The sequence below is a fragment of the Anabrus simplex genome, chromosome 1, assembly GCF_040414725.1.
Source record: "Anabrus simplex isolate iqAnaSimp1 chromosome 1, ASM4041472v1, whole genome shotgun sequence".
Taxonomy (NCBI): Eukaryota; Metazoa; Arthropoda; class Insecta; order Orthoptera; family Tettigoniidae; genus Anabrus; species Anabrus simplex.
In genome coordinates this window covers 1,626,553,122-1,626,568,327 of record NC_090265.1, presented here as the reverse complement: position 1 = coordinate 1,626,568,327, position 15,206 = coordinate 1,626,553,122, and positions in this window count along the sequence as shown.

The window sequence follows — 15,206 nt, the reverse complement described above, 5'->3', positions numbered from 1 at the left end:
TATGTCTGTAAAATGACAAGAAAAGTTCTGCTATGAAGGGAAAGTGACCACCGGCGCATTGGCGTGTACTCAAATTGGACAACTGAGCTCAACTGATGTGTCCCGATAGGTATAATTTTATCTTGAGAGCAAACGATGAATTCCTAAAACAATAATACCTATTTCTAAATACTGAATATTTCTCTTGATTTTTATTGGTAGTAAGTTTGTATTTTACGAATTATTTTAGGCTTACTTAAGAAAATAATAGGAGATACTCTTTCCTTTCTGTTAGACTGCTGTAAATGAGCAGATCTAACTCATTAAATGTTAAATGTTATCCTAATACCACCAGTAATAGGATTACAACAAGGTCTTTAGAAGCTTACACGAGATTCTCCTTCCGTTCCTTCCAAGGAGCAAAAAGAGCGAGAGGAACCTGACTCTTCTTTACTGTTGATCTAAGAAGGATTCTTTTCCAGTTAACATTGATTGTAAGAAGAATGAACATTACTTCTGTTTTCAGATCATTGTTTAATTGAATGAATGAAAAAGGTTATTGTAAACATAATGCAGTGCACTTTCACTCTTCATCTGAGTTGGACTGTGCTGAAATATTATGTACACTGGTTCGGATTGATGAATTTAAACCTCCCCAAGTGGTATAATTTGGTCTTATTCTTCAATGCACACTTTGCTAAGAAACTTGCAAACTTCTGTTGTTATGAAAATGTCACCTGTTCAGTGGATCCTCATCGTCGCCAATATCCATTTGTAGATACAAATCAAGTTCACTGTGTTTAGAGGGTGCTACCGTTTGCTGTTCTAACAATATTTGCTGCTTCTCTTTACATTCTTGTAGCGCGTTTGTATTCTGTAGAAGCATTGAAAAAATTAGTTCCATGTTTGCCCTTTAATACACTTAATATCACGGCACACTGCAACCTCTTCTTCACCACATCGTATGACTGTGTTTTTATTGTTGGTAGTGATAATGGTGGTGGTACGATTCTATGCTAAAAATGGCAGACATAGACAGAAAGTCCTGAACATAAACAGAATCGAAAGGATCTTTCATACTCGGTTGCAGTAAAAAATACTGCTCCACGAAAATGCTTGGTGGTTTGCCGATACAGCCGGACGTCAAAATATTTTATTTTACAATTGATGTCGTGCCGACACAGATAGGTCTTGTGGTGACGATGGGATACGAAAGGGCTAGGGGTGGGGAGGAAGCTGCCGTGGCGTTAATTAAGGTACAGCCGCAGCTAGAATTTGCCTGATGTGAAAATTGAAAACCACGGTAAGCCATCTTCAGGGCTGTCGACGGTGGGGTTCGAACCCACTATCTCCCGAATGCGAGCTCACAGCTACCTGCCCCTAACCGCGCGCCTAACTGGCTCAGCGGAAACTATTTTTATTTATTTATTTTATTTTATTTTATTTTATTTTATTTTATTTTATTTTATTTTATTTTATTTTATTTTATTTTATTTTATTTTATTTTAATTAAACTACCGTGTTTTTACTCCATCATGAAGGAATCTTAAGTTTTAACACACATTACGTTTTTACGGAGGATCTATTTTTCCAAAAGTGATACTCGGACAGTGTTACTAACAGCCATACTACCTGAGATGTCACGTCTGCTTGTAGGTACGGCACGAGGATCTACTTTTCCAAAAGCGATACTCGGACGGTGTTACTAACAGCCATACTACCTGAGAAGTCACGGCTGCTTGGAGGTACGGCACGAGTAACAGATACCACGTACACTCATTACAAACATTAGTCATGACAGAAGAAACAGATGCTTGTTCATTATTAAACTGTTCATTATGCAGTACTTACAGTATTTTTGAAACTAAAGCACAATTGCACTACCAACGGAACAGCTATTTATCGTCAGGCTTGAGACTTGATAAAAGACGCATGCGCGGCACTACTTACCCCTCGCACCCCTCACTACTCAGCCATACGATTTCTTGTCACTCGACCACAGCAGTGCATGAGTACGCTCTACCGTAGTCATAGTTATACACTGACTGACAGAGCAAATAAAACACCAAGGAGGAGTGGTTCGAAAGGGATGAAAGTTGGGGAAAAACAGAGTCGGCACGGAAGAATAATTGATGTTTATTTCAAACCGATATGCAGGTTACACAATGCGCACGGCATCGACTCAGTAGGATGTAGGACCACCGCGAGCGGCGATGCACGCAGAAACACGTCGAGGTACAGGGTCAATAAGAGTGCGGATGGTGTCCTGAGGGATGGTTCTCCATTCTCTGTCAACCATTTGCCACAGTTGGTCGTCCGTACGAGGCTGGGGCAGAGTTTGCAAACGGCGTCCAATGAGATCCCACACGTGTTCGATTGGTGAGAGATCCGGAGAGTACGCTGGCCACGGAAGCATCTGTACACCTCGTAGAGCCTGTTGGGAGATGCGAGCAGTGTGTGGGCGGGCATTATCCTGCTGAAACAGAGCATTGGGCAGCCCCTGAAGGTACGGGAGTGCCACCGGCCGCAGCACATGCTGCACGTAGCGGTGGGCATTTAACGTGCCTTGAATACGCACTAGAGGTGACGTGGAATCATACGCAATAGCGCCCCAAACCATGATGCCGCGTTGTCTAGCGGTAGGGCGCTCTACAGTTACTGCCGGATGTGACCTTTCTCCACGCCGACGCCACACTTGTCTGCGGTGACTATCACTGACAGAACAGAAGCGTGACTCATCGGAGAACACGACGTTCCGCCATTCCCTCATCCAAGTCGCTCTAGCCCGGCACCATGTCAGGCGTGCACGTCTATGCTGTGGAGTCAATGGTAGTCTTCTGAGCGGACGCCGGGAGTGCAGGCCTCCTTCAACCAATCGACGGGAAATTGTTCTGGTCGATATTGGAACAGCCAGGGTGTCTTGCACATGCTGAAGAATGGCGGTTGACGTGGCGTGCGGGGCTGCCACCGCTTGGCGGCGGATGCGCCGATCCTCGCGTGCTGACGTCACTCGGGCTGCGCCTGGACCCCTCGCACGTGCCACATGTCCCTGCGCCAACCATCTTCGCCACAGGCGCTGCACCGTGGACACATCCCTATGGGTATCGGCTGCGATTTGACGAAGCGACCAACCTGCCCTTCTCAGCCCGATCACCATACCCCTCGTAAAGTCGTCTGTCTGCTGGAAATGCCTCCGTTGACGGCGGCCTGGCATTCTTAGCTATACACGTGTCCTGTGGCACACGACAACACGTTCTACAATGACTGTCGGCTGAGAAATCACGGTACGAAGTGGGCCATTCACCAACGCCGTGTCCCATTTATCGTTTGCTACGTGCGCAGCACAGCGGCGCATTTCACATCATGAGCATACCTCAGTGACGTCAGTCTACCCTGCAATTGGCATAAAGTTCTGACCACTCCTTCTTGGTGTTGCATTTGCTCTGTTAGTCAGTGTAGTTCTTTCAGTTTCCTTGTTAAGGACGGGTGATCCCAATATTAAGCAGCACCACTCCCCGACAGTAACCAGATGCATGACTGTCTACAGCTATCTCTGCTGTGACCAATATAGCATATGGCTTTTTACTAATAACATAGCCTACTTGCTTTCTCACAGTCCACATGGAGTACTTCAAAAGTGTGCCGATCCCGGAGCCGGCTCGCTTGTTGCACAGCTGCGCGCAGTTTTGTCCAGTCTCGCTGGTTCTAGGACATTTCGTACCACGGACATTTCGTACCACTTGACCGTCTGATTACCTGCGAAGTATCAGCCGATGACTTTAAAATATTTAGGAGAGGACATTCCGTACCACTTGAAAGAGTGGCAAATATTGCGAAGTAAGAATAATATCCTAAAGAATGTAATTCATATGTATATTCATTGTCCACTACTGGCGCGGAAGCCTCAGCTTCAGAGGGTCCCGGGTTCGATTCCCGCCCGGGTCGGAGATTTTAATCGCTTCTGGTTAATTCTTCTGACTCGGGGACTGGGCGTATGTGTCCATCCACACACTCTCCTCCTCATATACAGACAACATACCACACTACCAACCACCACAGAAACACGCAATAGTGATTACATCCCTCCAAATAGGGTTGCGTCGGGAAGGGCATCCTGCCGTAAAACAGGGCCAAATCCACATGTGCTACTCAGTTCGTGGGAAAAAGCGGCAGGAAAAGAAGAATAAGTTATTAGTTTAAAGGACTATTATTAAAATTGTATAGAAGTTTTCTTCAACAAATGTTGTAAATTATTTTTGTTTCTGATTTATAAAGTGTTTATGTCAGGCTCATTACGCCCGCTGGCGTGGACATGGAATACGAAAGGGCTAGGGGTGGGAAGGTAGCAGCCGTGGCCTTCATTAAAGTACAACCCCAGAATTTGCCTGGTGTAAAATGAGAAACCACGGAAAACCATCTTCGGGGCTGCCGACAGTGGGGTTCGAACCCACTATCTCCCCGATGCGAGCTCATAGCTGCGCGCTCCTAACCACACGGCCAACTCTCCCGATAATGTAACGAAAATATGGTTACCTAATTGCACTTCCTCCATCACAACAACCATCACTAAATTAGCCCCATAAATGTAGCATTAACAGCAAATATACTGCAAATCTGGCCAGGTGTGTCAGTGCAAGGAAATGTTATATTCGAACATTTCTGTTACAAGCGCGTCTGTTTGAATAACGTTCTCTAAACTTGATTTAGAATGCCATCTAGTGATCTACATTTAACTACATACGAATGTAAACAAGTCTGATTTATCCGAATGCTAACTTTGACTACCTCACGACTTGAAGGACACTACAATCTAGAACAAGTATATTCCACAAACGAAATACTTTCACATTATTTTGTACAAGGCAGTGAGCATTACTGGCATATACTTCAAATTGCTCCGAGCAACAGAAATGTACGAATGGAAATTTTACGCTCTGCGGTTTTGTAATATTTCTGTTTAACTACCTGGAGACGATTTTGTGGGAAAGTCATGAACGTACAAACTGAACTTTTGATAAAAACGGCGCACTGAATATTTCTTTGTGGATAGAGTTTTAGTTCGACGTTTGAGGCAGTAAGAATGTGGACTGTGTGCGACGATGTTTTGTGTTAAGCAACTTAAAGATTGAAATAATTTCTTATATTCTAAATTCATCAATGACTTTGTGGTTGAGGAGAGCGACATAAGTTTTGCATAGAAGGAAATAAGTGTTAACATTCCTGTGATGTATTTATAAATGATCTGAAGTTTTCGTGAAACCCCCTTGCCTTAACACTAATCTTAATGCCCTAGTTCATAGCTGTGCTCAATGCCAAACAAGCGGTCCCCGTGCCAGAAGAATTAATCACACACGATTAAAATCCTCGACCCGGCCTGGAATCGAACTTGGGATCCCTCTGAACCAAAGGCCACAACGCTGGTCATTCATTCAAGGAGTCAGACAATAATAATAATAATAATAATAATAATCATAATAATAATAATAATAATAATAATAATAATAATAATAATAATAATAATAATAATAAAGCAATTTACAACTATATAATCCAGCTGAAAGAATTTTTTTTGCTATTTGCTTTACGTCGCATCGACACAGATAGGTCTTATGGCGACGATGGGATAGGATAGGCCTAGGAATTGGAGGGAAGTGGCCGTGGCCTTATACAAGGTACAACCACAGCATTTTCCTCGTATGGAACATGGGAAACCAAGGAAAACCATCTTCAGGGCTGCCGACAGTGGGGCTCGAACCCACTATGCGATAGCTTCGAGTTGTAGACGTTAGTAAACCGAGTAAGTGGCAGTGCGGTTAGCTGTGAGCGCAGCTGTGAGTTTGCATTCGGGAGATAGTGGGTTCGAACCCCAATGTCGGCCGCCCTGAAGATGGTTTTCCGTGGTTTCTCATTTTACACCAGGCAAATTCTGGGGTTGTACTTTAATGAAGGCCACGGCTGCTACCTTCCCAATCTCCCACCCTTCCGTCGCCGAAAACATTCGATGTGTTAGTGCGACGTTAAACAAATATCAAAAATAAATTATAGTAATATAAGTATGATTACACCGTGAAGAAGATAATAATTGGGAAAATAGATCCTACGATTTTAAAAGGCACTGATGACGACGACGATGACGATGATGATGATGATGGTGATGAGGAGGAGGAAGGAGGAGGAGGAGGAGGATAATTATTTACCCTGCCTTTTGAATGGTGAGTTCCTGACGTAATAAAGTAGGTCCCTCTGCTGTGTTGAGGGTAGACTTATCTAGCGAAAAGATAACGACCGCTTGGATTGCGCACAAAACACAAAACGTTGGCGGTAATTCCCAATTAGCAGGGCCAGCTAGACGAGGCAACTCGACCAGACTTGATTCGATTGTTTGCACGATCATTAGCGAGGATTCCACATGCCAGATAGCATGATCAGTTGATATATCTCTTGTTACTTACAGGCTAATGCTTAAGCTTTTGTCATTCCCGTTAACTGCTCGCTTTGTTCTGTAACACAGATATAAGGCAGTGAAATGTGGATTTCATTGATTTATTGCTGAGATTCACAACTGATACTTCACGCACACATATTATATATTCACACATATCCACACACTGTTAGCTCAGAAAGATCACATAATATCTCTCTTTAATCTACTACTATTCAGGGACGTTCAAAAGCGATTGCAAGGGGCACACTTTTCGGGGAGTCCAGGATTTCAAGGAGTCATGAATAGATTAATTACATTTGTAGAAGTCCAGTAAATGAAATGCTGGCTACAATCTTTGGGGCGCGGTATTTAGCCTTAATATTTCATAAAATGTCTATTGACCAACCCCCGCTCCCCTATGGCACTACAGCCCTTGAAGGGCCTCAGCCTACCAAGCGACCGTTGCTCAGCCCGAAGGCCTGCAGATTACGATGTGTCGTGTGGTCAGCACGACGAATCCTCTCGGCCGTTATTCTTGGCTTTCTAGACCGGGACCACTATCTCACCGTCAGCTAGCTCCTCAATTCTAATCACGTAGTCGGAGTGGACCTCGAACCAGCCCTCAGGTCCCTGACCTGGTCGGGTATCGAACCCGGAGTCTCAGGATAAGAGGCAGACACGCTACCCCTACACCACGGGGCCGGCCTCTTGACATACACTGAGGGATCAAAAGTTACGGGAAAGGTTCTCCCATTAGAAAATGTGCCTTGTACGACCCCTGAGCGTTGCGGCTAGCTGCGGGGTAGCTGAGTACTCTGTCACAGATACCAGTGTCGTGAACACGGCAACACATCGCGAGTTAACCGACTTTGAACGTGGGGTGATCATCGGCGCACGGCGCATGGGTCATGGCATTGCGGGGACAACACGCGAATTCGGGTTTCCGAGGTCAGCAGTGTCGAGGGTGGATCTTCGATGTCGCAGAGAGAATGTTACCAACCGCGTAAACAGCCGCACGTGAGGACCACAGGTGTTTAACGAACGGACATCACGTCGCCTCCTCAGAAGCATACTAGGCGCTCGACGGGATACTGTGAGTCAGATTACCGCCCAGCTGAATGTTGGGAGTCGCGAACCCATTTCTACCAGGACTGTAAAGAGGCAACTGCACCACATAGGCTTCACTAGCCGACGACCTACTCGTGCCCCTTTGTTGACACCTCGACATAGAGCTCAACGACGTGCATGGGCCCGCGAACATCGGTCATGGACCATGGAACAGTTGCGGCGTGTGGTATGGTCCGGTGAATCCCGGTTCTAGTTGTATCGAGCTGTTGGACGCGTGGGAGTGTGTCGTACGCTCCATGAAGCTATGGATCCTGCGTATCAACACGGTTTTTCTGGGTGGCGTTCTCATGGTCGCGATTAGGCCCCATTGTCCGGCTGCAGCGAACGCTGACAGGTGCACGTTATGCGGACATTCTTTCAGACAATCTGCATCTCTTTCTGGCCCTAGAGTACTCTGATGGGGATGCCATGTTTCAACAGACAATGCGTTATGTCAGCGCTCTGTAGTGGCACGCTGGTGGTGAGAGGAGAACTCCACTGAAGTTACGACCATATATTAGCCATTCAGATCCAACAATCTTAATCCAATCGAACATTTATGAGATGCTTTGGATGCTGGTGTATGCTCCATTAACCACGCACCAACTACACCAGAACAATTGTGGGTAGCTTTGAAGGATGCGTGGCTCCAGGTCCCTCCAGAACGATTCCAACACTTTGTACATTCAGTGACTTCCCATGACTTTTGGCCACTCGTTGTATATTTTATATGATTATTTGCGTTCACCCTTAACTTTTTAAATCCGTTTTCCTTGAGCTTTTATCATTCCGTTTCTGAGGAATGTTAGTGTGTGGTTTTGGGACTGACAAAGTGACAAAGCTGAGGATACCTCCGACATGGAATATATAAAACCACATCAATATCCCATTAGATATGGATCCGCTCTCCAAACTCTCCAATGAGACTGTGGAAAATACTCGGGATGTTCAGACATAAGTGTATTATTTGACATCAATGTTAAGTAATAATTTTCACATTTTACTTTTTGAATTATATATTAAACAGTCCTTCTAAGAAAGAAGACATCATTAGATCTGTTCCCATTATTGTATACATTTTATTTGGTACTTATTGTAGTTATGAAGATGAGGAAGAGGGGTCGCAGAATGTACGTGGGTGGCCTTGCTACTATTTACCAAGAAGCCTGCCTCTTGGTGTCAGGGTAACTAGCCTGCTTTTTAACCGGAGGCTGCGGGCTCGATTCCTAGTCAATTTAGGATTTATAATATGGAGCGAGGGCTGCAATGAGGTTCGCTCAGACTAATAGAACCAACTGTGAAGCTGTCTGGTACAAGCGGTATGGACCAGAACAGGAAAACCAGGCACAGCTGCTGACAATGTAGTTACGCTGAATATGCTCCCTCCAGAATTTGCCTTTGACAAAGCTTGCTGGACAGCAGTCATCTTGGCAGGTCAAGACTCTAATGAGCAACAACGTCTCGGGGGACCGGGTATTCAACCGCAGACCGACGGTTCAGGGAAGGATATATTCCTTTACAGTTTTTATGCCGCATCACAAAATGGAAGGAACACATTAAGCACTATTTTGTATTTTATTATTTATTTGCCACAATGCCTGTAACAGAGTTGCAGTCCAATTATAGCAGCTTTACATACGTTATTAAAATACGTTAGGAAAAATATGATATAGTTAACCATAAATTGGAAACAATTATATCCGCAGATCAGGATTATATCCTACTTACAGTAAGTTAATAATTATTGGATTCTAATTTTATGAGTGAGAATTATCTGTTATGTATATGTTCAGGAACTCTCTTATACTTACAGAAAAGGTGCATCGTTAAAATTGTGTAAAATGAAGTACCAAAGTTTACAGATGGTGGAAATTCATTTTCATAATTGACTGAAGATTGCACATTGTATTCCATTTCCTTTATACAAAAAACTTTTCGTAAACATTATTTGTGTACATATATGTAAAGTATTCGGCCGAAAGATGCTTAGGTCCCCTTCAGTTGTGTCATGAACAATTATACAGTTGGAAATGACCAATTGAAGAGGTACACTAGGGGAAAGAGGAGTGAGGTAATTTCCCGTTGTTCTTCTACCGGAGCCAGAATGTGGTATAACACAAGCCTACTTAAACATATACACCAATCGACCCTGCAGTATAGGTCTTCACAGCATTCAAATAAAAGACGGACTGCATAATGAATGGTATTACTAGCAACCTTTTTATCTAAATACTCCCATACTGTCCAAATTACTGAGACAGATCGATGAAAAAAATCTTATCGTATCCTATACCTAAACGGACAGTGCACTTTCAAGAACCTTCCTAATATCCCATACAAAAACTAACCACAATGAGACCAGGAAGTGGTCCGAGGAACACAAAATAGAGTTCAACCAGAAAATGAAGGGTTACTAGGCCAACAGTAAAGGTCAAGGTACCAAGAAGAAAGCAACAGAACACCAGAAGCAGCTACCATCGAAAACAGCAATTACAATAACAACAACAACAACACAGCTAAGTACAAGCACCGTGGTTCTCAGGTGGTCCAAACGAACTAGAAAGAAAAATGGACAGCATCAGCAGAGACTGAGCATAACTGCACTTACGAAATCCGCTATGTGATAATTTCAGAATATAACTCTGACTAGAAAGGTTCAATATTGCATGAACTATATAAACGCATTTTCGTTCAGTGATACATGTGCTGCGGGTCAGTATTTCTTCCCTTAACATTGTCGCATAACGGCATTTCAAGGTGCAACGACGACATACGGGGTGGTCGGAAACAACGTCAACAGAGTATATGAGCGTTAGAACGTTGGTCATACTGATATGTAAATTAAAAAATGTACGTCGATATCTCGCGCTGTTGTTATTTTATTAGCTGCAGAAGTTACCGCTTCGCGGGCGAATTCAGATGCGCTTTACGAGGCGGTGTTACTACATCTGCACGTGGCTTGGTCGGGCTTGAGAACCATGAAGAGAAATGGGCATCAAAACTAACACAGCGTGGGTTTCAGCCAGTGCCACCGTAGCGTGATTGCTATGGCCCGAGCAGGAAGGCCCTTGTTCAAGTCCCTCCCCTGGAGAAGTTTATTTCTTCTATTGGCGCTCTCAAGCTGGTTATAAGCCACACCGCCTCTCAAAACCCATCTGAAGTCAGCCACGAAGCGATCTGATTGGCTAACCTCAACAGCTGATAAAATGACAACGGCACGAGATATCTAATTATTCTTTTCTCCAATCATTTATCAGTATGGCCAACCCTCTAACACTCATATTCCCGGTTCACGTTGTTTCCGACCACATTTTATAGGCTGTCAAATGACACTGATATGTACTGGTAATCATCATTATTTCAGTTTATTTGATTTAATTTAGTTTAGTCTCTTTGTACATTTTTATTTTACTTTTATTGTTTCATTGTAATGTTTAGTATTGGTAATATTGCTCATTATTACTATTATGGTCCGCCTCTGTGGTGTAGTGGTTAGTGTTATTAGCTGCCACCCCCGGAGGCCCGGGTTCAATTCCCGGCTCTGCCACGAAATTTGAAAAGTGGTACGAGGGCTGGAATGGGGTCCCCTCAGCCTCTGGAGGTCAACTGAGTAGAGGTTCTATTCCCACCTCAGCCATCATAAAAGTGGTTTTCCGTGGTTTCCCATTTCTCCTCTAGGCAAATGCCGGGATGGTACCTAACTCAAGGCCATGGCCGCTTCCTTCCCTCTTCCTTGTCTATCCTTTCCAATCTTCTCATGCCCCCGCAAGGCCCCTGTTCAGCATAGCAGGTGAGGTCACCTGGGAGAGGTACTGGTCATCCTCCCCAGTTTCATCCCCGACCCAGAGTCTGAAGCTCCAGGACACGGCCCTTGAGGCGGTAGAGGTGGGATCCCTAGCTGAATCCGAGGGAAAAACCGACCCTGGAGGGTAAACAGATAAAGAAGGAGAAGAAGATTACTATTATGGCTAATATTCGTACATCTGTTCACTTGCTATAAAAGTCAACGTTAAAATACTGGTACTTAATTAATATAATTCTGTGTATACTCATAGAGTTAAGGAATGTAGTCGTATAATTGTTTGTGTGTATTATTGTTATTATTTACATGAATACGATGTCATATAAATGAGTCTGTCACCGTCCACTTTAGTTGGGGAAGTATCCCTGTTATGGACGAAATAAATAAATAAATAAATAAATAAATAAATAAATAAATAAATAAATAAATAAATAAATAAATAAATAAATAAATAAATAAGCTTGTTAAAGGTGTACTTCACTCTCCTCCATCCCCTTTAAACACTAGAATTCCAAAGAATGACTTCTAGACTCTGCAGCTGTTCATTCTGACGTCCAGTAACTCCCAAATAATGTCATTCCCTCGTAACTGAAACTGTAGTTAAAGAACCCTCATATGTGGCTAAGCGAGCATTAAACCAACTTCCATTTACTGAAGAAGTCCTACCGTTGAAATCGTACTCTGGATACATGCGTTTACTGAGACGTAAAAGCGAAGTTATTTTCCATAAAAGCAAGAGAGGAATCGCTGAAGATATTTCGTGCAGAGGAGTGTGAAAGAAGATGATAGGGATATTTTTATTGCAGCGAGCCTGCGTATGTGGTTTTCAAATATCCAATATCCGATATTAAAAGCAGTATTTTAGCCGTGAGTTTACAAGAAGAGAGAACAGAATATACTGGAAATTCTGAAACAGATAAAACACATAATAACGTCAACAACACCGGCAAAGTAGACTGCCTTCATTAAAATATACTAGCAGTTTGGTGTCGAAGAAGTATAAACTGTATACTGAATTTTCTGGTTCTGTTCTAAGGAAACTAGGAAGTTTGTGATTAGCATGAATTTTGAAATTGCTGAGTCCCTTCATCACGAACGTCTTTCATCTATATTTGTAACACCATCATAGTCTCAGTGACCGATTAATGTTAATGTTATTCAGAAGAATAAAATATTAACAAAATAAGTCAAAGTCAACTTTCTAAATTCTCTCTAAATTATCAAAATAGTCTCGCGTAGTTGTGAGCTTACATTTGGGAGATAACGTGTTCTAATTCCACCTTCGGGTGCCCTGAATATGGTTTTCTGTGGTTTTCACCACTTTCACAACAAGCAAATGCTGGGGCTGTATTTTCATTAAGCCACGGCCGCTGCTTTCCCAACTCCAGCACTTTCTCATCTTTCCGTCACCAAAAACCTCCGATGTATTAGTGCGACGTTAAGTCACTAGCAATAAAGAAAGAAAGAAAGAAAGAAAGAAAAAAGAAAGAAAGAAAGAAAGAAAGAAAGAAAGAAAGAAAGAAAGAAAGAAAGAAAGAAAGAAGTGTCTAAAATCACCCGATCATTTTTCATTTGCAAATGATTATAAATATTATGCTTGTAAATTGCAGTAACTGCAATATGACGTGTTCAAATTGTGAGTTCTAAAATAAATAGCTGTAGAATATTAAAAGTCGTTCATCTGTTCTGGTATTTGTGCGTACAGAGTAACATTATTGTGCATTCTCGATCACCAAATTGTCTGATACAGCATGGTCCTTCTTCACTGGGCTCTGCATACGCCAGTTTGCGCTTAGAAGGCCTGCTGCTCAGCCCGGATTTTCGTTAGAGATAGTTCGCTAGAAAGGTCAGTGATCTTGCAGAATGAAATCTCGGTAGTTATTAAAAGTATAAGAAGTCCTGCAAGAATATTTTGAGACAACTGACAATTTAGATAGTAATCTACGCACTCGACATCTAATCTGAAATGTCCTAGTCCTATAGTTTCGTAATAGGACAAACCTCTCCCTCCCTCATTCTCAATCCGAAGATTGGTTGGCAGCAATTCTTCTCCACCACTCCTCTCTGTTCTCTGATTGTCTCTTCATTTTTTCATATGGTTCTACTCCTATATTTCCTTGAATCTGTTTCATGTAATCTGGGCCTTCATCTGCCTCTTTTGCCTTGTACCATTCCTTCCATAACATTGATTATACGCGTAACATCGTTGTGCCTATACAGATGTCCTACCAACTGGACTCTTCTCTTCATTATTATTTTCCATAGGGTTCTTTTCTCACCAACTCTTCTAAGAACTTCTTCATTTGTCAGCTTCGCCGTCCACGAGATTTTCTGCATTCTCCTCCAAAAACACATTTCAAATGCTTCTAGCCTTCTCTTATCGCATGCGCCAAATGTCCAAGTTTCTGAGCCGTACATTGTCACACTCCAGACGTAGCGTTTTGCTCATTATTTTGGTGTTTAGTGAACATGTGGAAGTCAGTAAATATCTACGTATTAACAAGCGCCATATAGACAAGAAAATGTAAATAAACGTTCATTTGAAATGATATATGAAGTATATCCACACCAAATTTCAATTCAATTGTCCAGACGTTTAAGCGTGAAAGAATAAGAAACGAAGAGACGCCATCTCAAAATTAATTATGATGCGATTTTCAAAAATAGTTTTGCAAATATTGTATTTTCAGACCAAGATTGATTGATTGATTGATTGATTGATTGATTGATGTTTTATTTTTAAAGGAGCCTAACATCGAGGTCATCGGCCCCAGACTAATATTTGAAATACATCTATTTCCACACCTCTTATAATGAAATCATTAAAAAGTGAGTTTAACCACACTTACTCGGTCTTCCTCTACATTTTCATCTATCGAGTTTATTCCTAACTAGCGAATGTACCCGTGCTTCGCTACGGTATTCTACATTGTATTCGAATATCGAAGTAAATAGTGTACATGCAGTAAATAAGAATGTTTTAAAATTGCATGTCTCTTAGCGTTATCCGAGAAAGAGCATGGGGAAGTCCGCGTACGTTGTTTCCAATGTAAAGTGTTTGTTACGGATTTGTGATATAACGGCAGGCTCACTTGCCTACTGGCATTCACAATCGAGTTGGGAAGTTTACATTATAATTGCAGGCCCCATTGCCTACTACGCGGACAGAATCGATTTGGGGAGTTTTCTTTAAAATGGCAGCCCCCCTTTCCTACTTCCAGACAGATTACAGTTGAGGAGTTTCTATTATAATGGTACGCAATTACCCTACTATCACTCGAAATTGATTTGTGCAGTTATCATTATAATGCCAGGCCCATTTTCCTACTGCCAGCCAGCTTACTGCCAGTCACACCAAGTTGGTGAGTTTCCATCAAAATAGCAGGCCACTATGCCTAATGCCAGTCACATTTTAGATGAGGACATTTCTTTATAATGGCGGGCACCCTTGCCTACTGCCAAACACAATCGGGTAGGGGAGTTTTAAACAAAACTGCATGCTCACTTGCCTTCTGCAAGTCAAGCCTACAATTGTAGGCCTTCCTTACTAATGACAGTTACACAGGAGTTGGAGAAGGAACCCTTTCCTACTGCCAGTCAAAGTCGGTGTGGGGAGAACTGATTACCATAGCAGACCAACCCTTTCTCGATCGCTACAAATCGACATCAGTGAATATATATAGATCGACATACGAAAGTATATGCGTGTTTACAATATTGAAGACCTTCATTTACAGATTAACTGCTACTAAACGTACGTCATATTGACAAAGGATTATACCAAAAGACACGCCGGATTTAGTGGCCTAAATGGCTGGTCCTATGATATGTCATCTATTCTGGGGTCAGATTGCGTTAGGAACGTGGAACAGGGTAAAGGTTTTGTAAGATTAT